This window comes from Bufo bufo, chromosome 6 (assembly GCF_905171765.1).
Source record: "Bufo bufo chromosome 6, aBufBuf1.1, whole genome shotgun sequence".
Classification (NCBI taxonomy): Eukaryota; Metazoa; Chordata; class Amphibia; order Anura; family Bufonidae; genus Bufo; species Bufo bufo.
The window spans coordinates 195713139-195738626 of record NC_053394.1 but is presented as its reverse complement, the minus strand read 5'-3'; the positions used below and the strand labels follow the sequence as shown (position 1 = coordinate 195738626).

General features: G+C 45.8%; 1 protein-coding gene across 3 annotated transcripts in view; it reads right to left on the bottom strand.

Annotated features, from left to right (window-relative positions):
- LOC121005185 (erlin-1-like) overlaps window positions 1–8565 on the bottom strand; it is a 343035-nt gene extending 334470 nt beyond the window's left edge. The window contains exons 1-2 of one of the 3 annotated variants that reach the window (XM_040437767.1): window positions 8505–8546; window positions 8081–8097 (exon numbers count right to left, since the gene is read on the bottom strand). The gene's annotated coding sequence lies outside the window, so the exon portion shown is untranslated. Of the gene's footprint in view, window positions 1–8069; window positions 8098–8504 lie in introns of those variants that run through there. The other 2 variants (XM_040437766.1, XM_040437768.1) reach the window with 2 other exon arrangements.
- Window positions 8566–25488: the final 16923 nt, after the last annotated feature.

Sequence of the window (25488 nt, the reverse complement as noted above, 5' to 3'; positions counted from 1 at the left end):
TTGAAGCAGCTCTGACTTTCTGAGCACCTGTCATGTTTCCTGAGGTTCTACAATGCCCAGACAGTACAAACACCCCACAAATGACCCCATTTCGGAAAGTACACAACCTAAGGTATTCGCTGATGGGCATAGTGAGTTCATAGAACTTTTTATTTTTTGTCACAAGTTAGCTGAAAATGATGATTTTTTATTTTTTTTTCTTACAAAGTCTCATATTCCACTAACTTGTGACAAAAAATAAAAAGTTCTATGAACTCACTATGCCCATCACGAAATACCTTGGGGTCTCTTCTTTCCAAAATGGGGTCACTTGTGGGGTAGTTATACTGCCCTGGCATTCTAGGGGCCAAATGTGTGGTAAGGAGTTTGAAATCAAATTCTGTAAAAAATGACCAGTGAAATCCGAAAGGTGCTCTTTGGAATATGGGCCCCTTTGCCCACCTAGGCTGCAAAAAAGTGTCACATCTGGTATCTCTGTATTCAGGAGAAGTTGAGGAATGTGTTTTGGGGTGTCTTTTTACATATACCCATGCTGGGTGAGATAAATATCTTGGTCAAATGCCAACTTTGTATAAAAAAAAAAATGGGAAAAGTTGTCTTTTGCCAAGATATTTCTCTCACCCAGCATGGGTACATGTAAAATGACACCCCAAAACACATTCCCCAACTTCTCCTGAGTACGGAGATACCAGATGTGTGACACTTTTTTGCAGCCTAGGTGGGCAAAGGGGCCCATATTCCAAAGAGCACCTTTCGGATTTCACTGGTCATTTTTTACAGAATTTGATTTCAAACTCCTTACCACACATTTGGGCCCCTAGAATGCCAGGGCAGTATAACTACCCCACAAGTGACCCCATTTTGGAAAGAAGAGACCCCAAGGTATTCGCTGATGGGCATAGTGAGTTCATCGAAGTTTTTATTTTTTGTCACAAGTTAGTGGAATATGAGACTTTGTATGAAGAAAAGAAGAAAAAAAAATCATTTTCCACTAACTTGTGACAAAAAATAAAAAAATTCTAGGAACTTGCCATGCCCCTCACGGAATACCTTGGGGTGTCTTCTTTCCAAAATGGGGTCACTTGTGGGGTAGTTATACTGCCCTGGCATTTTCCAGGGGCCCTAATGTGTGGTAAGTAGGTAAATGACCTGTGAAATCCGAAAGGTGCTCTTTGGAATGTGGGCCCCTTTGCCCACCTAGGCTGCAAAAAAGTGTCACACATGTGGTATCGCCGTATTCAGGAGAAGTTGGGGAATGTGTTTTGTGGTGTCATTTTACATATACCCATGCTGGGTGCGAGAAATATCTTGGCAAAAGACAACTTTTTCCATTTTTTTATACAAAGTTGGCATTTGACCAAGATATTTATCTCACCCAGCATGGGTATATGTAAAATGACACCCCAAAACACATTCCCCAACTTCTCCTGAATACGGAGATACCACATGTGTGACACTTTTTTGCAGCCTAGGTGGGCAAAGGTGCCCAAATTCCTTTTAGGAGGGCATTTTTAGACATTTGGATACCAGACTTCTTCTCACGCTTCGAGGCCCCTAAAATGCCAGGGCAGTATAAATACCCCACATGTGACCCCATTTTGGAAAGAAGACACCCCAAGGTATTCAATGAGGGGCATGGCGAGTTCATAGATAAAAAAAATATTTTGGCACAAGTTAGCGGAAATTGATTTTTTTGATTTTTTTTCTCACAAAGTCTCCCTTTCCGCTAACTTGGGACAAAAATGTCAATCTTTCATGGACTCAATATGCCCCTCAGCGAATACCTTGGGGTGTCTTCTTTCCAAAATGGTGTTATTTGTGGGGTGTTTGTACTACCCTGGCATTTGAGGGTCTCCGCAATCATTACATGTATGCCCAGCATTAGGAGTTTCTGCTATTCTCCTTATATTGAGCATACAGGTAATGAGATTTTTTTTTTCCGTTCAGCCTCTGGGCTGAAAGAAAAAAATGAACGGCACAGATTTCTTCATTCGCATCGATCAATGTGGATGAAAAAATCTCTGCCAAAAAAAGAAAAAGGAGGGGAAAGGCGTCTGCCAGGACATAGGAGCTCCGCCCAACATCCATACCCACTTAGCTCGTATGCCCTGGCAAACCAGATTTCTCCATTCACATCAATCGATGTGGATGAATAAATCATTGCCGGGATTTTTTTTTTTATATATATACAAAGTGTTTGCCAAAGTATATGAACACCGCCACCTCCTCAGCTCATATGCCTCGGCAAACGTATCTTTTACTGCAGAGGAGAAATCTCGTCTTGCAGCGCCGCATACACCGACTTGCGTGTAATCTGACAGCAGCGCAATGCTTCTATCAGAATGCACATCAGTGCTGCAGCTAGTCGATCGGTTGGTCCACCTGGAAGGTAAAAAAAACAAAACAAAAAAGAAAAAACCAGGCCGCAACGCAATAAATTTATTAACTTTTGAACAGAACATATAAACTTTTTTTTAACTTTTTTAACTGGACGTTAACTTTTTTACTTACCGGTATTTTTTTTTTTGTTTAGTTTTTTTTACCTTTATAGAACAAACCTCTCCTTCCCCATGGGACAATGTGCAAAGCGCAAATCGCCCAAAGATGTGGCAAAGTACGTTATGCACTTTATCCCAGTTGAAAGGAGAGGTTTGCAGCAGCTGTGAGTAAAAGGGCCCTAATAGCCCTGTGTGCCTGTCCTGTGAGATGCAATCCCTATGCTAAGTGTACCTGTGTGTGGTACTTCCGGAAACACTCTCCATAGCATAGGGCAGGGTGGTCACCACAGTCAGGACAGAAATAGCGGGTGTCACGCCTTATTCCACTCCTGCTACAGACACGACATCTTTTTCAGGGTGACGGTTGGGTTGAGGTACCAGGAACGACACTGGGGAAATGTCGCTCGTGTAGACGGCTAACTACACTGGTGGATGGGGCCACGGAACCTCCTGGGTAAAGGAGGTTCTCGATGATCTCTTCCTGGAATTTGAGGAAGGATCGTGTTCTCCCAGCCTTACTGTAGAGAACAAAACTATTATACAGCGCCAATTGAATTAAATATACAGACACCTTCTTATACCAGCGTCTGGTTCTGCGGGAAACTAAATACGGAGACAACATCTGGTCATTGAAGTCCACCCCTCCCATGAGCGCATTATAGTCGTGGACACAGAGGGGCTTTTCAATGACACGGGTTGCTCGCTCAATTTGGATTGTCGTGTCTGCGTGAATGGAGGAGAGCATGTAAACGTCACGCTTGTCTCTCCATTTCACCGCGAGCAGTTCTTCGTTACACAAGGCAGCCCTCTCGCCCCTTGCAAGACGGGTGGTTACAAGCCGTTGGGGGAAGCCCACGCGACTAGTTCGCGCGGTGCCACAGGCGCAAATCCGTTCTAGAAACAAATGCCTAAAGAGGGCCACACTTGTGTAGAAATTGTCCACATAAAGATGGTACCCCTTGCCGAATAAGGGTGACACCAAGTCCCAGACTGTCTTCCCACTGCTCCCCAGGTAGTCAGGGCAACCGACCGGCTCCAGGGTCTGATCTTTTCCCTCATAGATCCGAAATTTGTGGGTATAGCCTGTGGCCCTTTCACAGAGCTTATACAATTTGACCCCATACCGGGCACGCTTGCTTGGGATATATTGTTTGAAGCCAAGGCGCCCGGTAAAATGTATTAGGGACTCGTCTACGCAGATGTTTTGCTCAGGGGTATACAAATCTGCAAATTTCTGGTTGAAATGGTCTATGAGGGGCCGAATTTTGTGGAGCCGGTCAAAAGCAGGGTGGCCTCTGGGACGGGAGGTGGTGTTGTCGCTAAAATGCAGAAAACGCAGGATGGTCTCAAATCGTGTCCTGGACATAGCAGCAGAGAACATGGGCATGTGATGAATCGGGTGCGTGGACCAATATGACCGCAATTCATGCTTTTTTGTCAGGCCCATGTTGAGGAGAAGGCCCAGAAAAATTTTAAGTTCGGAAACTTGGACTGGTTTCCACCGGAATGGCTGGGCATAATAGCTTCCCGGGTTTGCGGTTATAAATTGTGTGGCATACCGGTTTGTCTCTGCCACGACTAAGTCCAAGAGCTCCGCAGTCAAGAACAGCTCAAAAAATCCCAGGGCCGAACCGATCTGAGCCGTCTCAACCCGAACTCCAGACTGGGCGGTGAAAGGGGGAACTACTGGTGCGGCTGAAGTTGGTGACTGCCAATCAGGGTTTGCCAGCACCTCAGGGACTTTAGGGGGTCTACGGGCCTGTCTGTGCGGTGGCTGCGACGGGGTAACTATTGCACGTGCCACCGTACCAGCTTCAACTGCCCTTCTGGTGCTCGCTACTTCACCATGTTGTACAGCAGTGCTGGTACTAGGTCCAGGAAGGGCTGCGCTGCTGGTGTATGCCTCACCACGTGATCCGGCAGCGACAGCCCCACTCTGCTGCTCTTGAAGCAGATCCTGCGCAACCTGTGGTCTAGCGACACGGGGCCTGGTACGCCTGGTGCTATCAGGGACCTCCACCTCCTCATCCGAACTTTGGGTCAGAGAGCCACTGCTTTCCACAGGTTCATATTCTGACCCGCTAGATTCGTCAGGTGAGGGTTCCCACTCCTCATCCGACTGGGTCAGAATCCTGTAGGCCTCTTCAGAAGAATACCCCCTGTTTGACATTTTGGACTACTAAATTTAGGGGTATTCCCTGAGACTACCCAAGAAAAAAAGCAAGCCTGTCTTACAAAGGGGAGGCTAGCGAAGTACCGGAGGCCGCTGCGGTTGATAAAAAATATCAAAACTGATTTTTTTATCGCCGCAGTGCGTGTAAAATGAATGTGCATAATTTTTTGTCACTGCGGTGGGGCGGGCGTGGGTGAACGCACGTGTGGGCGACCGATCAGGCCTGATCGGGCAAACACTGCGTTTTGAGTGGAGGGCGAGCTAAGGTGACACTAATACTATTTTAGATCTGACCGTGATCAGTTTTGATCACTTACAGATACTATAAAAGTACAAATGCTGATTAGCGATACGCTAATCAGCGAATAAAAGTGACTGCGGTGCGGTGGGGTGGGCGCTAACTGACGCTAACTACCTAACCAAGGGGCCTAAACTATCCCTAAAACCTAACAGCCAATACTAGTGAAAAAAAAAAGTGACAGTTTACACTGATCACTTTTTGTCTTTCACTAAGTGATTGACAGGGGGCAATCAAGGGGTTAATTTGGATGATGGGGGTGATGGAAGGTGATCAGGGGCTAAGGGTAGTGTTTGGTGTGTACTCACAGTGATGTCTGCTCCTCTGCTGGATCCAACCGACGAAAAGGACCATCAGAGGAGCAGAGAAGCCATATAACAGATCATATTTACTAATATGATCTGTTATATGGCTTGTGATTGGATTTTTTAAAAATCGCCAGCCTGCCAGCCAATGATCGTTGCTGGCAGGCTGGTGACGAACTTCTTCTTTAACTTTTGCCGGCCCGCGATGCGCATGCGCGGGCCGGCTTTGAGCGAAATCTCGCATCTCGCGAGATGACGCGTATATGCGTGACTCTGCGCAGCGCTGCCACCTCCGGAACGAGATCCTGCGTTAGGCGGAGGTGGTTAAGGATGCTTTTAAAGGGAACCTGTCACCGGGATTTGGGGTATAGAGCTGAGGACATGGGTTGCTAGATGGCCGCTAGCACATCCGCAATACCCAGTCCCCATAGCTCTGTGTGCTTTTATTGTGTAAAAAAAAAACGATTTGATACATATGCAAATTAACCTAAGATGACTAAGAGCTTGAAAATATGACTCTTCTCTGGTCATACACGTAAGATATGACTCTTATGTTAATTTGCATATGTATCAAATCTTTTTTTTTTTACAAAATAAAAGCACACAGAGCTATGGGGACTGGGTATTGTGGATGTGCTAGTGGCCATCTAGCAACCCATGTCCTCAGCTCTATACACAAAATCCCGGTGACAGGTTCCCTTTAAAGCCACCCACATAATTATTAAAGAGGTTGTCCGAGTTCAGAGCTGAAGCTGGACATAACCTCACGTTTACTCATTTAGCATGTATGAGTGGAGCATTTCTTTGTTTACTTCCTCACTATTCTAGGCAGAGGCTTCCGCCTACAGCGCAGCGCTATACCACCACCTATTAGTGCCTGTAACTAGTGTTGAGCGAACTTGTGTTTTAAGTTCGGTGCCCAAGGTTCGGGTTATCCCGTTATGGATGATGCTACCACTGACCATAATGGAATTCTATGACGGCATGCGCCACAGAAGCCTATAAGAGGCCACAGACTTCTATTATGACGGAATGCCTCTTATAGGCCTCCATGGTGCCTGCAGTCATAGAATTCCGTTATGGTCCGTGGTAGCAGAATCCATAACTGGATTATCCAATAACCCGAACCTTGGACGCAGAACTTAACACAAGTTCGTTCAACACTACCAGTGACATCACCAGGATCACTTCTAGGCAGAAGCCTCTGCCTAGCATACTCACGTGCAGTGCTGGTCAGTTCGCAGTGTTCGCCAGTGAACACATGCGGGCTGCCATCTTGACTCACTGTCCAGCAATGCACAGGTAAGCCCTTACCTGTGCCGGTCTAAAATCAAATGTGGTCACCGGGAGCAGGGGCCCTTCATCGGGCTGTTCTCTGAACTGCCTGATCCCATGACCGCATTTGATTTCAGACCGGCTCCCGGCACAAGCAAGGGCTTACCTGTGCATCGCCAGACAGGTGAGTCAAGATGGCAGCCTGCATGTGTTCGCTGGCGAACAATGCGAACTGACCATCACTGCTCACGTGAAGCCCGGTACATCTAAAGAAAAAGTCCTTGCCCTGCGAGATGCAGTGTAAAGCAAGGGGGGAGGATGGGAGCAATAAATTAACCCAGGACAACCCCTCTGACAACCAGAAAATCATCTTGATCTCCCCATCTATTGTCTGATGCTGTGACCACCACTTGAATAAACTTTCAGCCAGGTAAAGCCAAACCGACAGGAAGGCTGTGCCATGTCCTATATGGTAGCAACATGCTGGCTTCTGTACTAGTAAGAGAAGTACCACTGCACACTCAGGGTTAACATGCAAGTAAAATTTCTTTATTGTGACATATCCTCCAGTAAATACATAAGTAGATTGGGAAGAATATCAATTACTAGCAGAAAGACCCGGCTTTGCATTGGTATATTTCATCTATTTCATTTAATGTTTGTGTGTCATTAAAAGATAGACAGTAGCCCCCATAACAGTGACCTCTACAGCACCCCGCCCCTTAACATTGACCCCCCCCCCCCCCACACACACACACACACACACACACACTTTAAAATAGGACCTTCACCGCAGCCCACCCCTTTAACAGTGAGTTTTACAGCACCCCACTCCCTTGACAGTGACCTCCTCAGGGGCCCACCCCCTTAATAGTGGCCCCTACCTCTAACTGTGACCTCCACAGTGCCTGCCCCTTTCATGCTAGGGCTACAGGACGACATGTGTCGCACATTTTGTCTCAACAATCTTTATAATGACAGGCTATGGTGTCACGCTGCAACATGACAGTTGCAAAGAAAATCCTTCCAAGATGGATTTTTCTGCGACTGTCGTGTTGCAGTGCAACACCATAGACTATCATTGTAAAAATGGTCATGCAACAGCAATGTCGCGCGACACATGTAGCAGTGTAGTTGTGCCCTGTGTGTGTCTTACGACTTATTTCGCACGACACATAGTCATGTAGCCCTAGCCTAAAGCGGTCGTACAGCAGTGACGAAAAATGGCTGGGTTGGTATGGAAACCTGGAGTAAAACTGTATATGGAGACTAAGGGCCTGCAAGCTTTTATTGGCTGATAAGGGACATGTGACCGTGTGTATGGCAGTTTGCATATGAATAGAAAGACTTGCAGGCTTCTATTGGCCAATGAAGGTCATTTTTGGGGAATCTCTCAGGAACGGTACGTCCTAGAGAGCCGAGACCCCCGCAAGATTTATTTCCAGGTAGCAAGGGATGTGTATACCAAGTTTCATTGAAATCGATGGTTGCGTTTTTGAGTGATCGCGGAACATACATACGTTACACAGACCTTGGTCACATAAGTCACTAATGAGAAAGGGAACACAAAAGCCATTAGTTAGGAGCAAAAAATGATATGACAGATTAGGCTAGCTAAATAGCCAGGTAGAAAGGAAACCAATATATAACAAAGAATGAGAGATGTGGGTAGAAGCCTAAATGGAAATATCAGAAAGTGGCCATTGAGTTAGAACTATGGTGTGAAAACTGGGCGAAAAGGGCTAGTGATGTGCATATGCAATGGTGAAAAATGTAGGAAAGGAGTACTAGGGGTCTGTAGATATAAATGAAATGGGCCAAGATCAAAGCAAAATAGAGGGAATCTAAGGAACATGTCCCAAAGGAGTATTATAGGTAGGTAGGTAATAAGATACTGCATTGTGGGATGTGGCAGTAGATTGGCGGCAACCCCAGCGCCCACAGGAAAGACTTACCAGGTTAGATCCAGGAGACACTGACAGTAAGTATGGGGGAAGCCCCGTGCGTGAACACGCTGTGGGGAAGGGTGTAGGCGGCGCGGCGCGGCGCGGCGTCTTAGTAAGCGCGTAAAGTCACGCGAGATCTCGCGAGACTACGGCCGCACAGTAAGCTATGTGGAGAGCGAGATCATGCAAAATCTCTCTGAGGGCTGTGCGGCCATGTTGCATGTGGGATTAGGGAAGAGAGTCGGATATAGAGTGAAAGGAAGGGGGAAGGTTGCGAGAATAAATGTAGTGATGATGGGAGGTGTATGAGTGGCAGAAAAGTAGAAAGGGGAAAGAAAGAAGAAAGGGAAAAACGGAGGATAACATGGTAGTGGATGTGTGTGATCATATGTGTGCAAAGAATGATGAGGAAAGGGGGAGAAGGGGAAAGGAGGTGGAACAAATGTGTATGGGGAGGAGTGTAGTGTACAATATGTGTGTAAATAGAAGGAAAGGGGGAAAAAGAAAAGGGAGGAAATACAAATGGAAATAAAGATAAAAATTAAATAAAATATTAAAATTAATACAAATATAATGAAAATAAAATATAGAGATAAAAAGGGAAGAAAGAAGAAGGGAATAGAGTGAATAAAAAAGGAGGAAAAAAATAATGAATGGATGTATGGGCATAGGTGAATATATAAATTAAAGTGGAGGAAAGGAACAATGTGTGATGAATTAGGGTGAGACGTGTGTGTATTATTAGTGCGTGTGATGTGTGAGAGAAAGGAGAAAGAAAAGAGAAGAGAGGCCGGTCTGGGGTGCATACTACCTCAGGAGTCCACCGAAGGATCAATGGGTCTGGAAAGTAAAATGTAAAAATTAAGTTACGGAGAACAAAACAGGTAGACTACTCATGTGCTAATAAGTATTAATTGTATGGATTAAAGTCCCGATTGAGGCCTTTGGGATGTAGGCTCTGTAGTGTGTAGATCCAGTATGCTTCGCGTTCTTTCAGTAGGCGTATGTGATGACCAACGCGTCGTGGGCGTTGCGCTTTTTCAATAATGTGGAACTTGAGTTGTGCAATGCTGTGGGGGGCTTTGTTGAAATGATCAGGAATTGGTAACCAGTTCTTCTTACATCTAATAGTGGACTTGTGGCTTGTGATACGATCCCGTATAGGTTGTGTGGTTTCACCCCCGTAAAGTAGTCCGCAAGGGCATTTGATGAGATTAATGACAAATGTCGAGTCGCATGTAAAGAAATCTTTTATTGGAAAGGATCGGCCTGTATGTGGATGACATGGTCACCCTTGATTACATTGGGGTAACAGCTGCAATATAAGTAAGGGAAAGTGCCATAGCGTTGAGTCTTACAGGGGGTCCGCAATACACGGGCATCGGCCGTGTACACCACGGATCGCGGACCTATTCACTTCAATGGGTCCGCAATCACAGAGATGTGGAACGAAGGCACGGATCAGAACCCCCACGGAAGCACTACTGAGTGCTTCCGTGGTGTTTCTGATCGTGCCTCCGCATTCAAGTGAATGGGTCCGCGATCCGCATGCGGCTGCCCCACGGTCGTGGCCGTGCATTGCCCTTAAGGAAAGTTTGTCTTGGTTGGAATATTTGTCTCCCTATGTCAGTTTGATGAGTTTGTCTTTGAGGTTGGTAGGTCTTTTCAGGCACATTAAAGGTGGGTTTGGAAGGATTGTATCATGAGGTAGGCATTTTTTAGTAGGGGACAATGATTTTGGATTATACGTTGAATTTTAGGCATCGGGGTGGTAAGTATGAATGAAAGGAATCCATTCAGGGGTTTCTTTGATTGATTTTGTGGAGATTGGTGTGCAAGACATTTCTTTATCAAGTAATTTTTTAGGTAGCCTCTTTCAGTGAATAAAGAGGCCATAGTTTGGAGCTGTGCCTGTCGGGTGTATGGGTTAGAAACAATGCGTTTGACACTGTGAAACTGGGATCGTGGCAGAGAGTTTTCTGTTGCAGACGGATAGCAACTAGAGTAGTATAGAAGGCCATTGCAGTCAGTCTGTTTTGTATAGAGGTCAGTATTGATGTTGCCCATGTCGTCCTTTAAAATTTGTGTATCGACAAAGCTAATGGAGTGGGGATCATTGTTCAAAGTAAATTGTAGTTCTGGTCTAGGACTATTAAGTAAACCTGTGAACTCAGATAAGGAGGTTTGGGAGCCATTCTATATACAAAAAATGTCGTTGATGAATCTGAACCAACATGTGACGTTGTATCAAGAGATCAAGGGGGTATATATGAGATTCCTTAAAATGGGCCATGTAGCCATTAGCATATGGCGGAGCCACGTTCGCGCCCATGGCGGTCCCTCACGTCTGCAAATAGAAAGTGTCAGCGTAAAGAAAGAAATTGTCCCTTTGGACAATGTTGAGTAGTTCAAGTACCAATTTAATCATATTGAGGTCATAGGTGGACTGTTCTAAGATGGATTCTATGGCTAGGATACCTTTTTCATGTCCTATGCTGGTGTAGAGGCTATTTACGTCAAAGGTGACCAGGATGCTGTCTAGTGCAATCGGTGTAAGGTCTCTGTCACATCTGTGACAGGTCCCAGAAGGTGTGAAGGATTATCTACGCATTAGTGATGTGACAGCCTCTTTTGGTTTCACTTTGTCTGTGTGTTGCTGGTATGTCCACACCTCCGGTTCATGTGTGGATCATGTGACCTTTACCTCGCCCTATTTAGTCTGACTTATCCCATCACTCCTTGCTTGGGATAGCTTCATTTGGTCTTGGAAGAGCTGGAGTGTGGTTCGTGTTGAAGTCCTGTTCATCCTTCATCCTCTGAAGTTAAGTGTTCCGCTTGTCGTGTTTTGTATCCCCCCCCCCCCCCGGTTGTTTACTAGGCCTCAGTGAGACACTAGTTCCTTCACCAGGGAAGGAACAGGTGGTCTCTGCTCTGTCATTATCTTTAGGGCATCTGAGGGTCACCAGGGTTTTCTAGTTTCCTGTGTATGGTTATCTCTACCATCAAGAGGTGCCCATACGGATAGGAGTTAGGGCCAGGAGCAGGGTTTTATAGGTGGAGAACCTTTTCCTTCACTAGCGGTGAGGCCTAGTGTCTTTCCCCTTCCTTCTTGATTGTCTTTTGGTGTTCTCACCTACTACCTCCGTGACAGTCTCTTAGTTTTGTTAGGAAATCGTTTGTGTCTAGAATATATGATTTGGCTTTCTGAGTAGGGGGGGGTAAGAATTTTCTCAAGAAAGATTGAAATCGGAGCTAGAATGGAGTAGGTGGATGCGACTATGGTGTGACCTGTTGGTTTGTGTAGAGATTTGTGTATTTTAGGTAGAATGTATATGACGGGGGTTATGGGATATTGATTAGTAAGAAAATCAGCTGTTTTTTGTCTATGTTGCCAGATGTAAGGTGTTTATCAAGAATGCCCTGTATTTTTGAACGAATAATCGGTGTAGGGTCAGCCGTTAGGATGGTGTATGTTTTTGTGTCAGCTAATTGGCGTTCTATGTCGTTCTTGTAGTCCCTTGTGTCTAAGATGACAATTGCCACACCCTTGTCCGCCGGTTTTATGGTAATCTCTCTATTACATTGAAGACTGCTTATGCCCTGTTTTTCCTCCGTTGTGAGGTTGTTCTGTGTGGGAAAGCAGCCGTGTTTATAATCTGTGCCAATTTTATTAATGTCTCTATGTATAAGTTCAATTGTAGTTTCCGCTGCATGGTAGGTTTTAGGGGGATTGAATTTACACTGTTTACGGAGCCCCAGCTGTTCGATAAAGATGTGTCCATAGTTGGAGAATTAATAAGGGGGATCTCTGGATTACCGAAATGGGTTTTCAGTCTGATTGTGCGAAAAAAGGGTTGGAGTTCCTGTTCCAACTGGAAGTCATTAAGTTGTGGTGTGGGAAAAAAGGTGAGACCCTACTGTAGTATATCGAGTTCAGTAGGTGTTAGAGTATGAGAAGAAATATTGATAACTAAATTGGAAGTCCTACCTATGAGCGGGTCTGGATCCGGGGTTGGTATCTTGATTTCTTGTGGCTCCTCCTCGTTGGTTTGGTCGGCGACCTCATTGTCCTAAAAAAAAACGCTGGTTCGGACGTGTGTAGAAGGTGTCACTGTCAGAACTGTTGGAGCTGCGGTGGGAGTATTGTCTGCGTGTGAAGTTCAAAGGTTGATTAGTACTGTCTTGCCATCTGTAGACGCTATAGTTCAGGAACTTGTCACTTTTTCTTTTTTCTGTGTTTTTCCAGAAGTCCATCAATGTTTTGTCAAGCTTAGTTTTGGATTCAAGCCACTGTTTGAGAGAATGGATGTTAATTGATGTTCTATTGCAATGATCTTGGCTTTCAGATCGTTAGTTGATTTTTGTAGAAATTCGATGGTTAATATCATCAGATCAAGAGAGCATTTGTTCAAAATGTTCTGGAACTTGCTGCAATATTCTGGATCATCGTGAAACAAAGTGGGTCTGAGCAGTGGCGTAGGGATCGCCATAGCAACCATATCAGTGGCTATGGGGCCCTACCCCACTGGGTGCCCGTCCAGGCCGCCTTCTGTTGATATTTTTTATTTTTTATTTAGACACACACTACACACAGGCAGCCAGGCCCGACCCGCGGATCGCCCGCCCACTACACTAGTGTAGTGGGCGGGGCGCGGGCGGTCCGCGGCTCGGGCCTGGCTGGGGAGAAGAGAAGGAGTCAGAAGGCGGTGGAAGGGGCCGGAACGGGGGGCGTACCTGAGGGAATGGAGGTGGAGCCAGGCACCAGCGGCCGCAGCGCAGGAAATTGGAATGGAATCCTAAGTTCCGGAATCCATTGTGAGCTGCCTGCAGGGCAGGCTAGGGGAGGGCCGAGGCCGGACGCCGGGCACAATTAGTGGGCGGTCCGTCCGTGGCCCAGGCCGGCTCGGGCCTGGCTGGGGAGTGGGGAGGAGTCAGGAGCAGTACCAATGCCAGCTGTAGATAAGGAAGTAGATAAGTAGATGCCAGCAGTGATAAGGAGGGGCACACTCTTTTGGGGGGCACACTCTAGTTCTGGGGTTACCCCCCCCCCCCCCTTATATGACAGACTAAGGGTACTTTTACACTTGCGGCAGGACGGATCCGGCAGGCTGTTCAGCCTGTCGGATCCGTCCTGCCGCTATTTCGCTGGACCGCTGCTCCCTCCCCATTGACTATAATGGGGATGGGGGCGGATCCGTAATTTGCGGACCGCACATGCAGTTGCGGACAAGAGTAGGACATGTTCTATTTATTTTTTTATACTTATTTGTTTTTCCTCTGACTTTTCTATGCTCATGGCGGTGGGAGATCTAGGATGGGTGTTTGGGTGGGAGCTCTGGAAGGGGTGGTGGGAGGCCCGATAGATATGTGGGGGCTGGGGGGGGCCCATAATTTTTTTTTGCTATGGGGCCCATGCATTTCTAGCTACGCCCTTTGTTCTTAGACCACATGAGGCCACATTTTCATCATATGAAAAAATATCGGTGGACATTTGTGGTGGTGCAGGAACCCAGCGGGATACGAGCCAGCGACGCCCTTGACACACATACCAAACCACCACACATTGCACTCTGCTCACACAGACCGAAAGCATAAACCCAGAAGCCGTCAGTAACAGGACCTGCTTCTCCCAGCCGTCAGTAACAGGACCTACGACTCCCATTCGTCAGCTTGTCACTCGCCTCCCAATACTATTACTACTCCTCAACGTCTACACTTGTGTCCACCGGAGAGACCCACACTACTTATTCAGAAACTCACCGGGTCTCACTGGACTGTAACCATAGCAATGAGCTCCGGCCGCTGTCTGCAAAGCATAACTGTTACTTAGAGGCTGCATCATGTAGTGGGTTCACTGACAAAAAGCTCACAAGAATTTATATTTATAACGACAGGTTCCCTACTCAGTGGAGAACAGCAGATGTGTGGTGTTATGACACATACAGTACAGACCAAAAGTTTGGACACACCTTCTCATTCAAAGAGTTTTCTTTATTTTCATGACTATGAAAATTGTAGATTCACACTGAAGGCATCAAAACTATGAATTAACACATGTGGAATGATATACATAACAAACAAGTGTGAAACAACTGAAAATATGTCATATTCTAGGTTCTTCAAAGTAGACACCTTTTGCTTTGATTACTGCTTTGCACACTCTTGGCATTCTCTTGATGAGCTTCAAGAGGTAGTCCCCTGAAATGGTTTTCACTTCACAGGTGTGCCCTGTCAGGTTTAATAAGTTGGAAGACCATTTCAGGTGACTACCTCTTGAAGCTCATTAAGAGAATGCCAAGAGTGTGCAAAGCAGTAATCAAAGCAAATGGTGGGTACTTTGAAGAACCTAGAATATGACATATTTTCTGTTGTTTCACACTTGTTTGTTATGTATATAATTCCACATGTGTTAATTCATAGTTTTGATGCCTTCATAGTCATGAAAATAAAGAAAACTCTTTGAATGAGAAGGTGTGTCCAAACTTTTGGTCTGTACTGTATATACAGAGACATTGCACATAGATCATATATGCCCTATACACATAAATAATTTTTAATGTAAGAGAAGTCCACGGCACTCACCATTATCAACATCAAAAATCCTTATTTTTAGTGCTTCCCTGCAGTTAACAGGAGGGAGATAAACACATGGAACCTGCAGAAAGCCTCAGAGCACAGCCACTGGCTGCCTCCCATGTATTATGTGCAGTGAAACACAAAAATACATGTTCCGCTGTTGTTAGGCTGAGTTCACATCAGCGTTCAGCCTTTCTGTTCTTCTGCTCCATTAAAGGACAGATTCGCCACATAACTGAGCCAAACAGAGCCTACAGATCCAAAGACTATAATGGGGTCTGTTAGGTTTCCACTCAGAAGAAGATGTTTGAAGCAGGGACAAAAGTTGTTTCTGAGTGGAAACCTAACGGACGCCATTATAGTCTATGAGGTCCATAGGCTCAGTTTGGCTAAGTTATGTGTCGAATCGTCCTTTCCGTTCTTCTGCTCCTATAATGGAAATGCTAAAAGCTGATGTGAACTCAGCCTTAACCTCTTACGGACACAGGGCGTACCTGTATGCCCTGATGTCCGAGTCCTTAAGGTACAGGTATGCCCCGTGTATTTCCGATCACCGCCGCGCGGTGTGATAATACACCACCAATCACCATTCTTAGATCCTGAGAGGTGGCAGTGACATCACCTCAGGTTCGCATCCTATTGGCTGGACGGGCGGGCTGGGGTTAACTTCCCCCAGCTCTGCTCTCCTCCTCCACACTGCTTCCGTGGAGAAAGGAGCCTGTCCGTCCATCACTGAGCCCAGCACCCCCACGTGAGCCACCAAAGTTTGCAGGGACAGGTTTAGAGAAAGGTTAGATTAGGCAGGGAGACTGAGGGATAGTTTTAGGGGAAAAAAAAAAAGTTTTATTTTTAGGCTTCACCCTGATCGGTTGTCTGGGGTCCACAGCACATTTAGCTGTGCGACCCTAGACCCCCCAGGGGTTCTGCAGCTTGTCCCCCTGCCCCCCATACATTTCTTGGGGTGCAAGTGCTTTTTTTTGTGTGTTCGTGCGCTGACTGTGGCCGGCAATCTTAGAGTCCGGCCACTGTTAGCGCATCACCCACCCCACCGCTGATCAGCTTCGGACCACTGATCAGTGAGTTTGAATCGTTTTGTTTTGGGTTTCTTTTCAAATTTTTGAGGCTTTCATTTTTTTACATTTAGTTTGAAAAAAATTCTGTTAGGTTTAGGGTGGGTTAGGGTAGTAAACGTGAACACCAGTCCCCCCACACACATGCACACTAAATAAAGTTTTACACACACACGCACACTCCCCTATGGCCCGCCAGACGTTCTCGGCCTGGAGGCATACGCCCTACTTGCCTCCGACTCCGAGAGCCCCAGTGAGGACGAGGATGACCCCACTTTCCTCTTGTCATCCGCGTCCTCTTCATCTAGTGATGATGATGAGCTCCCAAGGCGGCGGAGACGCCGACCAGGCAGAGCAATGTTACCCCCATGCCAGGAACCCTGTGGCCCACACTAGTATGGGTCGCCCTGGGGTTCGTACTAGTTTTCTGGCCCACCAGATAAGTTCACATGAGCCCCCTACCGGTGAACTTGTATGGCAGGAGGATTTTGAGCCCATGATTCCTGACTTTGTTGGCCAACCAGAAATCCAGATTCCCACAGTGGACTTCACTGAATATGATTTTGGTTTTTTTTCAGTGACCACTTTGTGAATCTGATGGTGGAGCAAACGAACTTGTTCACTCAACAGTTCATTGCTCAACACCCGGGCTCCTTTATGGCTAGGTCCGGTGGCTGGACTCAGTGCAGCCGCGATGAGGACATTTTGGGGCCTCGTGCTGCACATGGGCCTAGTAAAAAAAACCTGTGTCAGGCAGTACCGGAGTGGGGACGTCCTCTACCAGACCCAACTCTACTGTATGACCATGACACGTTCCTGTTTTGAGGCCATTCAGAAATGCCTGCATTATGCAGATAATGCAGCATGCAGGCAATTTTTTTTCTGTTACGGCCTTCACCAAGCGGAAATATTTTTTTATATTTTAATAGCTCACACTTTTTGGGACGTGGCGATATGTAATGTTTATTCTTTATTGTTTGTAAATTTTATATGTAAAACTGGGAAGGGGGCCATTTAAACTTTTAGTATTTTGTTTTTTATTTTGTTTTTTTTAATTTTTTATTTAATAACCATTTCTTCCCTTAGGGACTAGAACCTGGATCTTTTCATCCCTTGTGCTATTCACCCTGATAGAGCTCTATCAGGGTGAATAGGATCTCGCACATCTCCCTGCTGCCCTGTGCTTTGTGCACACAGCAGCAGGGAGCTGAACATGGCAGCCAAGGCTTCAGTAGCGTCCTGGCTGCCATGGTAATAATCTGAGCCCCAGCAGTGTAATCTGCCACCAATAAAGGGGATGGGACCCTGTGGCCACCATATAAAAATGGGGGGGGGGGGGGGGGGCGACGACTTGTGGCCAGTGATAATGGGGGGAGGGAGAGGTTTTGGAGGGGGTGCACTGCACCACCAATGAATGTTTAAAGAGGACCTTTCGTGGGTCCAAAGAATATGAACTTATCAGCAGGCTGCATAGAGCGGCGCCCAGGGATCTAAGTGCACTTACTGTTATTCCTGGGCGCCGCTCCGTTCGCCCGCTGTGGCCCCCGGTATTTTCAACATTCAGAGCAAAGAGGAGGAGACGCCAGTGTCTCTCCTTCTCCCTGACAGCAGCGCTGTCCAATCACAGCACAGAGCCAGGGAGGTTTTTTTTCTCCCTGGCTCTGACCTCTGTGCTGTGATTGGACAGCGCTGCTGTTATGGAGACGGAGAGACACTGGCGTCTCCTCCTCCTTGCTCTGAATGCTGAAAATACCGGGGGCCACAGCGGACGAACGGAGCGGCGCCCAGGAATAATAGTAAGTGCATTTAGGTCCCTGGGCGCCGCTCTATGCAGCCTGCTAGTTCATATTCTTTGGACCCATGAAAGGTCCTCTTTAACTCCTTTATACAATTGTCTGCAGCGGTATAACAGACCCGGCACCCGGCCTCAATAACAGGGCATGCGATCTGGGGCACCTGAGGGGTTAATGGCCGCGGATCGCATGCCCTGTTATTGAGGCCGGGTGCCGGGTCTGTGATAATACCGCTGCCTATACTTATGTTTTACATTCATTGGTGGCGCAGTGGCGACAGCTCCTCCCCTCCTCCTCCCTGCTATCTCCCCATTGGTGGTAGTGGCGGCCGCGTCACAGTGGAGAGGGAGGGACTCCTTCCTTCTACACTGCAGTGTGCTAGTGAAGAGAACGTAGGCTGCGTAGGATCGCGGCGGTACAGTCGCAAATGGCGACAAGACTAAAAAGTCTTGTCGCCATCTGCAAATTTTAAGGCGCATTGGCGACCGTTTTGGTCGCCATCTGGAGCCCTGTACCTCTTGCATAAAGTTCTTTGTTTTGGTTTAACTTTGTCATCTCCTTTCCTTCTCCCAGCTGTCATCTATTTGCACTGATTGTCTCCCTTTATATTCCCTCCCATACTGCCTCACTTTGCGGTTTATACTTCTTCCTGGATGAGTTGTCCACTGCTGGATGCTCCTTCTCCTGATTCCTCAGATAAGTCTGTTTCCTTTATTTGTGTTTACTTGCTGGCTTGATTGTAGGTGACCCTGACTCCGTCCGTATTAAGTGCAGGGAGCCGGTGGTCGTGTCCCCTCACTATTATAGGGTTTTCAGGTGTCAGATAGTATAAGGTACGTGGACATGCAATCGTCTACCATAAAGATCTTTGCATGGGCATAGCAGTCAGGGAGAGCTCTAGGGGTTTTATAGGGCTCACCCATATGCTCCTTAGTTTGGGATCAAGCCAGTCGGATGTTTATTTATAAATTCCAGCTTTCTGCAACACCATCCTTGACATTAGGTCACGTGTTATTTTTATAGAGCAGATTCTTACAGACGCGGCAATGCCTAATATGTCAAATTTTTTAAATGTATCTAGGTTTTACACTATAATATCCTTTTTTAAACAAAAAAAATAACATTTTAGTATCTCTCGCTTGCTATTACACTTTTTGTGATGTAAGGTGACAAAAAATGGCTTTTTTTGTCACCTTACATCACAAAAAGTGTAATAGCAAGCGATCAAAAAGTCATATGCACCCCAAAATAGTGCCAATAAAACCGTCCTCTCATCCCGCAAAAAAATGTGCTCCTACCTAGGACAATCGGCAAAAATAAAAAAAATAAAAATGACTCAGACTATGGAGATACTAAAATGTTTTTTTTTGTTTAAAAAAGGATATTATAGTGTAAAACCTAAATAAATTAAAAAAAAGTAGACATATTAAAGGGCTTCTGTTTTTTTTTTTTTGGCTAGTTAAATTCCTTATACTGCGATATATGAACTAGCCCAAAAAAAATATATGACTTTAGTGGGGTGACAGAAGCCCTTTAAGTATTGCCGCGTCTGTAAGAATCTGCTCTATAAAAATAACACATGACCTAACCCCTCAAATGAACACAGTCAAAAAAATAAAACAGTGCCAAAACATCTATTTTTTGCCAAATTTTCCATTTTAATCCATTTTTTCTATTAACAAAGCAAGGGTTAACAGTCAAACAAAACTATATTTATTGCCCTGATTCTGTAGTTTTCAGAAACACCCCATATGTGGTCGTAAAATGCTGTATTGCCAAACTGCAAGGAAAGGATCGCCATATAGTTTTTGAAAGGCAGATTTTGCTGGACTGGTTTTTTGACACCATGTCCCATTTGAAGCCACCCCTGATACACCCCTAGAGTAGAAACTCCATAAAAGATTTGCTTCTAAACTTCTAAGCCTTGTAACATCCCCAAAAAATAAAACGGCATTCCCAAAATGATCCAAACATGAAGTAGACATATGGGGAATGTAAAGTAATAACTATTTTTGTAGGTATTACTATGTATTATAGAAGTAGAGAAATTGAAACTTGGAAATTTGCAAATGAATTTTTTTGACTCCATTTTACCAGTGTAATGAAGTACAATATGTGACGAAAAAACAATCTCAGAATGGCCTGGATAAGTAAAAGCGTTTTAAAGTTATTCACACATAAAGTGACACTGGTCAGATTTGCAAAAAATGGCCTGGTCCTTAAGGGGAAAATGAGCCCAGTCCTTAAGGGGTTCTCCGGGAATTAAGAAAATGAAAATACTTACATTTTACTTTACTGTAAATATATTCCCAAATACCTTTCGTTAGTTATTGTCACGGCTGAGGATGGGGGAAACCCTCAGCCGTGAGGTGCCAGGTGTTGAAGTAGCTACTCGGCCATGAAGCCACAGGACAGGGAGCAGGTCACCTCCTACAGCGTCCCTACCCTGACCCTAACTCCTAACCTGCATGGGCCGACCTTTAAGGTAGGAGGGCCCATGCGCCGGAACCTCGGAGCCCTATCTTACCCTCCGCAGATCCCTGAGCTAGGAGCTGGGTAAGGCAACCTACTCCTCCTTGACACGGAGGAGCAGGAGCCTCAATGGCCAAGCTGTTGGGAAAAGGGGGACAAAAACAGCAATACGGAAATGGCAGGTGAACAGACATTCACCAACCTGCCACAGCCCTGCTGACTGGATCCCTAAACAGACAGGGATCCAGAACCGTTATGCTGCACAAACACATATGAAAATCCCAACAGACAAACTTGCTACAACACACACATAAAGACATAGGCATACATAAAACTTTAACTTAAACCTCAAACTATGAACTCAAACTTAAACTTAAACTCAAACTATGAACTATGACCACAGTGGTGGCTCTCACTGGCGGATGTAAAACACAGGAGGCTGCTATCAGCAAGCATGCTGAAGCAACCTACTGAGCTCTGCAAGAGAGAGGGTCTTTATAGGCCCAAGTGGCCACACCCAAGGATTGGACACACCCAGTGACATCACACACACACTGGGAAGGAAGTTAACCCTTCCAGTAACACAGAAGGGAAAACAAACATACATAAAGGGAAAGTGCACACAATAACTTACAACACAGTGCACACAACAAACACACCTAACAAAAGGAACGTCAGGTGAGACCGCATGCCAGGGCAGCAAGCTGCCTAGCGACGCTCAGGCTGCTCTGCTGCAAACAACAACACTGGTTGCCCGCGGCAACCACAAGTGAGGCCACAGACAAGCAGCCCTCACCCGTGGTTGAACGCCCATACAAAACCGCAGGCAACCGCATGCGGTAAAGGAGTCACGGTCATGGGCATGGCCGTGACAGTTATAATGGCTCATTTTATATAGGGAGAAATCATCAAGGAAAATAAAATGGCGGAGGTCCTATTAGTACACAGAAATCTTGTCCTAATCACACAGCAGGACAAGTTACTTCACAGCACTGAGGTAAAAAGCTACCTCATCCTCCTCTCAGTTCTACCTGTCAGAGATTATGATCTTCAGCTGAATCTCTGTAGTAATGGAGTTCACGAGGAGACAAAGAATACAGAGAGGAGATGGGGACAATGAGCAGCAGCACTTGCATGCAGTCTCCATTACCACAGTCTGTCCTGTCCATCCTCTCTGTACTTCTCTGTACTTCATATCTCCTCATGAACTCCATTTATACAGAGATTCAGCTGAAGATCTTATCAGTTGTATTCATATTATAAACCAGGACAAATAGAAGAGGAGGATGAGGCAGCTCTTTAGCTCATAGTCCTGAAGCAACTTGTCCTCCTGTGTTATTAGGACAGGTTTTATGCGTACTAATAGAATGGCGGCCATTTTATTTTTCCTGATGATTGCTCCCTAGATAAAACAAGCCATTATAACTAATGAAAGGTATTTGGGAATATTTTTATAATAAAGTAATATTTAAGTATTTTTATTTTCTTAAAGGGGTTATCCAACTTAAAAAAATATGTGTTAGGGCTGATTTATACATCATTAACCACCTCCGGACCGCCTAACGCAGGATCGCGTTCCGGAGGTGGCAGCCCTGCGCAGAGTCACGCATATATGCGTCATCTCGCGATGGGCGAGATTTCCTGTGAACGCGCGCACACAGGCGCGCGCGCTCACAGGAACGGAAGGTAAGAGAGTTGATCTCCAGCCTGCCAGCGGCGATCGTTCGCTGGCAGGCTGGAGATGTGTTTTTTTTAACCCCTAACAGGTATATTAGACGCTGTTTTGATAACAGCGTCTAATATACCTGCTACCTGGTCCTCTGGTGGTCCCATTTGTTTGGATCGACCACCAGAGGACACAGGTAGCTCAGTAAAGTCCCACCAAGCACCACTACACTACACTCCCCCCCCCCCCCCCGTCACTTATTAACCCCTTATTAGCCCCTGATCACACCTGATCACCCCATATAGACTCCCTGATCACCCCCCTGTCATTGATCACCCCCCTGTCATTGATTACCCCCCTGTAAAGCTCCATTCAGATGTCCGCATGATTTTTACGGATCCACTGATAGATGGATCGGATCCGCAAAACGCATCCGGACGTCTGAATGAAGCCTTACAGGGGCATGATCAATGACTGTGGTTATCACCCCATATAGACTCCCTGATCACCCCCCCTGTCATTGATTACACCCCTGTCATTGATCAACCCCCTGTAAAGCTCCATTCAGACGTCCGCATGATTTTTACGGATCCACTGATAGATAGATCGGATCCGCAAAACGCATCCGGACGTCTGAATGAAGCCTTACAGGGGCGTGATCAATGACTGTGGTGATCACCCCATATAGACTCCCTGATCACCCCCCTGTAAAGCTCCATTCAGATGTCCGCATGATTTTTACGGATGCACTGATAGATGGATCCGATCCGCAAAACGCATCCGGACGTCTGAATGAAGCCTTACAGGGGCATGATCAATGACTGTGGTGATCACCCCATATAGACTCCCTGATCACCCCCCTGTAAAGCTCCATTCAGATGTCCGCATGATTTTTACGGATGCACTGATAGATGGATCCGATCCGCAAAACGCATCCGGACGTCTGAATGAAGCCTTACAGGGGCGTGATCAATGACTGTGGTGATCACCCCATATAGACTCCCTGATCACCCCCCTGTCATTGATCACCCCCCTGTAAAGCTCCATTCAGATGTCCGCATGATTTTTACGGATGCACTGATAGATGGATCCGATCCGCAAAACGCATCCGGACGTCTGAATGAAGCCTTACAGGGGCATGATCAATGACTGTGGTGATCACCCCATATAGACTCCCTGATCACCCCCCTGTCATTGATTACCCCCCTGTCATTGATTACCCCCCTGTAAAGCTCCATTCAGATGTCCGCATGATTTTTACGGATGCACTGATAGATGGATCGGATCCGCAAAACGCATCCGGACGTCTGAATGAAGCCTTACAGGGGCGTGATCAATGACTGTGGTGATCACCCCATATAGACTCCCTGATCAACCCCCCTGTCATTGATCAACCCCCCTGTCATTGATCAACCCCCCTGTCATTGATCAACCCCCCTGTCATTGATCACCCCCCTGTCATTGATCACCCCCCTGTCATTGATCACCCCTCTGTAAGGCTCCATTCAGATATTTTTTTGGCCCAAGTTAGCAGAATTTTTTTTTTTTTTTCTTACAAAGTCTCATATTCCACTAACTTGTGTCAAAAAATAAAATCTCACATGAACTCACCCTACCCCTCACGGAATCCAAATGCGTAAATTTTTTTAGACATTTATATTCCAGACTTCTTCTCACGCTTTAGGGCCCCTAGAATGCCAGGGCAGTATAAATACCCCACATGTGACCCCATTTCGGAAAGAAGACACCCCAAGGTATTCCGTGAGGGGCATATTGAGTCCATGAAAGATTGAAATTTTTGTCCCAAGTTAGCGGAACGGGAGACTTTGTGAGAAAAAAATTAAAAATATCAATTTCCGCTAACTTGTGCCAAAAAAAAAAAATTTCTATGAACTCGCCATGCCCCTCATTGAATACCTTGGGGTGTCTTCTTTCCAAAATGGGGTCACATGTGGGGTATTTATACTGCTCTGGCATTCTAGGGGCCCCAAAGCGTGAGAAGAAGTCTGGTATCCAAATGTCTAAAAATGCCCTCCTAAAAGGAATTTGGGCACCTTTGCGCATCTAGGCTGCAAAAAAGTGTCACACATCTGGTATCGCCGTACTCAGGAGAAGTTGGGGAATGTGTTTTGGGGTGTCATTTTACATATACCCATGCTGGGTGAGAGAAATATCTTGGTCAAATGCCAACTTTGTATAAAAAAATGGGAAAAGTTGTCTTTTGCCAAGATATTTCTCTCACCCAGCATGGGTATATGTAAAATGACACCCCAAAACACATTCCCCAACTTCTCCTTAATACGGCGATACCACATGTGTGACACTTTTTTGCAGCCTAGGTGGGCAAAGGGGCCCATATTCCAAAGAGCACCTTTAGGATTTCACAGGTCATTTACCTACTTACCACACATTAGGGCCCCTGGAAAATGCCAGGGCAGTATAACTACCCCACAAGTGACCCCATTTTGGAAAGAAGACACCCCAAGGTATTCCGTGAGGGGCATGGCGAGTTCCTAGAATTTTTTATTTTTTGTCACAAGTTAGTGGAAAATGATGATTTTTTTTTTTTTTTTTTTTTTCATACAAAGTCTCATATTCCACTAACTTGTGACAAAAAATAAAAAGTTCCATGAACTCACTATGCCCATCAGCGAATACCTTGGGGTCTCTTCTTTCCAAAATGGGGTCACTTGTGGGGTAGTTATACTGCCCTGGCATTCTAGGGGCCCAAATGTGTGGTAAGGAGTTTGAAATCAAATTCTGTAAAAAATGACCTGTGAAATCCGAAAGGTGCTCTTTTGAATATGGGCCCCTTTGCCCACCTAGGCTGCAAAAAAGTGTCACACATCTGGTATCTCCGTAATCGGGAGAAGTTGGGGAATGTGTTTTGGGGTGTCATTTTACATATACCCATGCTGGGTGAGAGAAATATCTTGGCAAAAGACAACTTTTCCCATTTTTTTATACAAAGTTGGCATTTGACCAAGATATTTATCTCACCCAGCATGGGTATATGTAAAAAGACACCCCAAAACACATTCCTCAACTTCTCCTGAATACAGAGATACCAGATGTGTGACACTTTTTTGCAGCCTAGGTGGGCAAAGGGGCCCACATTCCAAAGAGCACCTTTCGGATTTCACAGGTCATTTACCTACTTACCACACATTTGGGCCCCTAGAATGCCAGGGCAGTATAACTACCCCACAAGTGACCCCATTTTGGAAAGAAGAGACCCCAAGGTATTCGCTGATGGGCATAGTGAGTTCATGGAAGTTTTTATTTTTTGTCACAAGTTTGTGGAATATGAGACTTTGTATGAAAAAAAAAATAAAAAAAAAAATCATCATTTTCCACTAACTTGTGACAAAAAATAAAAAATTCTAGGAACTCGCCATGCCCCTCACGGAATACCT